Here is a 4,830-nt window from a genome sequence, read left to right on the forward strand (position 1 = left end):
AAAAATTTCAAAATCATAAAAACCAAAAATATTTTATGTTTCTTGTTTGAGTCTAGTGTCTAATTTTAAGTTTGGTGTCTTGCAATGCATTGTTTATTTGATCTTGGTTCTATTTTCAAGACAATAGTACAGGGAACTGAAGATTCAAAACATGCAGCAGAGGAATTACACAGAAAAAGCTGGGCGTTCAAAACGCCCAGTGAAGAAGGACAGACTGGCGTTTAAACGCCAGCCAGGGTGCCTGGTTGGGCGTTTAACGCCCAAAAAGGTAGTGCATTGGGCGTTAAACGCCAGAATGTGCACCATTCTGGGCGTTTAACGCCAGGATGGCACAAGGGGGAGGATTTTGTTTTCAAATCAATTTTTTTTCAAGTTTTCAAAGTTTTTCAAAATCAAATCTTTTTCAAATCATATCTTTTCAATCAAATGTTTTCAAAATCAATTTCTTTCCTTTTTCAAAGATACTTGCTAACAATTAATGATTTGATTGAACATTTCAAGTATGTTACCTTTTCTGTTGAGAAAGGTTTAATGTTTGAATCATATCTTTTCTTGATAGCCAAGTTATTAATTTTTAAAATCAAATCTTTTTAAAATTGTTCTCAAATCATATCTTTTCAATCACATATTTTTTTCCAATCATATCTTCTTAACCTCATCTTTTTCAAAATAGTTTTCAATCAAATCTTTTTGACTTCTAATTTCAAAATCTTTTTCAAAAATCACTTGATTTCTTTCCCACTCTTATTTTCGAAAATCAATTAGTGTTTTTCAAAATGTTTTCAAATTCTTTAACTTAATTTTCGAAAAAGCTCCTCCTCTCTTCTCACATCCTTCTATTTATGGAGTACCACTCCTTCTCAATGCACAATTCGAACTCTCTCTGATTTAGTTCGAATTCTTCTACCTCTTTCTTCTATTTTTCTGTTCTTCTGACACCTCAAGGAATCTCTATACTGTGACATAGAGGATTCCACATTTTCTTGTTCTCTTCTCTTTCATATGAGCAGGAGCAGAGACAAAGGCATTCTTGTTGAAGCTGACCTTGAACCTGAAAGGACCTTGAAGCGAAAGCTAAGAGAAGCTAACGCACAACTCTCTACAGAGGACCTAACAGAAATCTTCAAAGAAGAAGAACACATGGCAGCCAAAAACAACAACAATGCAAACAATGCAAGGAAGGTGCTAGGTGACTTTACTGCACCTACTCCCGACTTCTATGGGAGAAGCATCTCTATCCCTGCCATTGGAGCAAACAACTTTGAGCTTAAGCCTCAATTAGTTTCTCTAATGCAACAGAATTGCAAGTTCCATGGACTTCCATTGGAAGATCCTCATCAGTTTTTGGCTGAGTTCTTGCAAATCTGTGACACTGTCAAGACTAATGGGGTTGACCCTGAAGTCTACAGACTTATGCTATTCCCTTTTGCTGTAAGAGACAGAGCTAGGACATGGTTGGACTCACAACCTAAAGAAAGCCTGGACTCATGGGAAAAGCTAGTCAATGCCTTCTTGGCAAAGTTCTTTCCACCTCAAAAATTGAGTAAGCTTAGAGTGGAAGTCTAAACCTTCAGACAGAAGGATGGAGAATTCTTCTATGAAGCTTGGGAAAGATACAAACAATTGATCAGAAAATGTCCTCCTGACATGCTTTCTGAATGGAGCATCATAGGTATTTTCTATGATGGTCTCTCTGAACTATCCAAGATGTCTTTGGATAGCTCTGCTGGAGGATCTCTTCATTTGAAGAAGACGCCTGCAGAAGCTCAAGAGCTGATTGAAATGGTTGCAAATAACCAATTCATGTACACTTCTGAAAGGAATCCTGTGAACAATGGGACTAATCAGAAGAAAGGAGTTCTTGAGATTGATACTCTGAATGCCATATTGGCTCAGAACAAGATATTGACTCAACAAGTCAATTTGATTTCTCAAAGTCTGTCTGGAATGCAAAGTGCACCAAGCAGTACTAAGGATGCTTCATCTGAAGAAGAAGCTTATGATCCTGAGAACCCTTCAATGGAAGAGGTGAATTACCTAGGAGAACCCTATGGAAACACCTATAATTCTTCATGGAGAAATTACCCAAATTTCTCATGGAAGAATCAAGAGAAACCTCAACAAGGTTTCAACAACAATAATGGTGGAAGAAATAGGTTTAGCAATGGCAAGCCATTTCCATCATCTTCTCAGCAACAGACAGAGAATTCTAAGCAGAACCCCTCTGACTTAGCAACTATGGTCTCTGATCTAATCAAAACCACTCAAAGTTTCATGACTGAAACAAGGTCCTCCATTAGGAATTTGGAGGCACAAGTGGGACAGCTGAGCAAGAAAGTTACTGAACTCCCTCCTAGTACTCTCCCAAGCAATACAGAAGAAAATCCAAAAGGAGAGTGCAAGGCCATCAACATGGCCGAATTTGGAGAGGAAGGAGAGGAAGTGAACGCCACTGAGGAAGACCTCAGTGGGCGTGCACTGACCTCCACTGAGTTCCCCAATGAGGAACCATGGGAATCTGAGGCTCAAAATGAGACCATAGAGATTCCACTGGACTTACTTCTGCCATTCATGAGCTCTGATGAGTATTCTTCCTCTGAAGAGGATGAGTATGTCACTGAAGAGCAAGTTGCTAAATACCTTGGAGCAATCATGAAGCTAAATGACAAGTTATTTGGAAATGAGACTTGGGAGAATGAACCTCCTTTGCTCACCAAAGAACTGGATGACTTGTCTAGGCAGAAATTACCTCAAAAGAGACAAGATCCTGGGAAGTTTTCAATACCTTGTACCATAGGCACCATGACCTTCAAGAAGGCTCTGTGTGACTTAGGGTCAAGTGTAAATCTCATGCCTCTCTCTGTAATGGAGAAGCTAGGGATCTTTGAGGTGCAAGCTGCAAGAATCTCATTAGAGATGGCAGACAACTCAAGAAAACAAGCTCATGGACTTGTAGAGGATGTTTTGGTGAAGATTGAAGACCATTACATCCCTGCTGATTTCATAGTCCTAGAGACTGGGAAGTGCATGGATGAAACCATCATCCTTGGCAGACCCTTCCTAGCCACAGCAAAGGCTGTGATTGATGTTGATAGAGGCGAACTGATCATTCAAGTGAATGAAGAATCCTTTGTGTTTAAGGCTCAAGGATATCCCTCTGTCACCATGGAGAGGAAGCATGAAGAGCTTCTCTCAAATCAGAGTCAAACAGAGCCCCCACAGTCAAACTTTAAGTTTGGTGTTGAGAGGCCACAACCAAACTCTAAGTTTGGTGTTGAACCCCCACATTCAAACTCTAAGTTTGGTGTTGGGAGGTTCCAACATTGCTCTGAGAAAATGTGAGGCTCCATGAGAGCCATCTGTCAAGCTACTGACATTAAAGAAGCGCTTGTTGGGAGGCAACCCAATGTTATATGTTATCTATTTTCTTTTGTTATTCTATTTTATTTTGTAGGTTGATGATCATGAGAAGTCACAAAATCAATTGAAAAAGCAAAAACAGAATGAAAAACAGGAAGAAAAACAGCACACCCTGGAGGAAGAACTTACTGGCGTTTAAACGCCAGTAAGAGTAGCAGTTGGGCGTTTAACGCCCAGTCTGGCACCATTCTGGGCGTTTAACGCCAGAAAGGGGCACCAGACTGGCGTTAAACGCCAGAAAAGGGCAAGAACCTGGCGTTAAACGCCAGAAATGGGCACCAGCCCGGCGTTTAACGCCAGAATTGGCTCAAAACGTGATTTTGCTTGCCATTTGGTGCAGGGATGACTTTTCCTTGACACCACAGGATCTGTGGACCCCACAGGATCCCCACCAACCCCACCACTCTCTCTCTTCTTCACTCATTCACCAATCACCTCAATACCTCTTCCCCAAAAACCCTTCACCTATCAAATCCCTTCTTTCTCTTCACCACTCACATCCATCCTTCATAAAACCCCACCTACCTCACCATTCAAATTCAAACCACTTTCCCACCCAAACCCACCCTCACTTGACCGAACTTTACCCTTCCCCCTCTCCTATATATACCCTTCTTCACCCCTTCATTTTCACACAACCTAAACACCACTTCTCCCCCTCTTTGGCCGAACACAAAAGCCATTCCCTTCTTCCTCATTTCTTCTTCTTCTACTCTCTTCTTTCTTCTTTTGCTCGAGGACGAGCAAACCTTTTAAGTTTGGTGTGGTAAAAGCGTTGCTTTGTCATTTTTTCATAACCATTTATGGCATCCAAGGCCGGAGAAACCTCTAGAAAGAGGAAAGGGAAGGCAAAAGCTTCTACCTCCGAGTCATGGGAGATGGAAAGATTCATCTCAAGGGTGCATCAAGACCACTTCTATGAAGTTGTGGCCTTGAAGAAGGTGATCCCCGAGGTCCCTTTTTCACTCAAAAAGGGTGAATATCCGGAGATCCGACATGAGATCCGAAGAAGAGGTTGGGAAATTCTTACCAACCCCATTCAACAAGTCGGAATCTTAATGGTTCAAGAGTTCTATGCCAATGCATGGATCACCAAGAACCATGATCAAAGTGTGAACCCGGATCCAAAGAATTATCTTACTATGGTTCGGGGGAAATACTTGGATTTTAGTCCGGAAAATGTAAGGTTGGCATTCAACTTGCCTATGATGCAAGGAGATGAACATCCTTACACTAGAAGGGTCAACTTTGATCAAAGGTTGGACCAAGTCCTCACTAACATTTGTGAAGAGGACGCCCAATGGAAGAGAGATTCAAGAGGGAAGCCGGTTCAATTGAGAAGGCATGACCTCAAACCCGTGGCTAGAGGATGGTTGGAGTTTATCCAACGCTCAATCATTCCCACTAGCA

The 4,830-nt window shown here is 41.4% G+C and overlaps 1 non-coding gene across 1 annotated transcript; it reads right to left on the reverse strand.

Annotated features, from left to right (window-relative positions):
* Positions 1 to 1,545: 1,545 nt before the first annotated feature.
* On the reverse strand, positions 1,546 to 1,653 carry LOC130972518 (small nucleolar RNA R71). Its single transcript, XR_009083680.1, has one exon. It is a non-coding gene; the product is annotated as a small nucleolar RNA R71 (small nucleolar RNA).
* Positions 1,654 to 4,830: the final 3,177 nt, after the last annotated feature.

The sequence above is a fragment of the Arachis stenosperma genome, chromosome 3 (assembly GCF_014773155.1).
Source record: "Arachis stenosperma cultivar V10309 chromosome 3, arast.V10309.gnm1.PFL2, whole genome shotgun sequence".
Classification (NCBI taxonomy): Eukaryota; Viridiplantae; Streptophyta; class Magnoliopsida; order Fabales; family Fabaceae; genus Arachis; species Arachis stenosperma.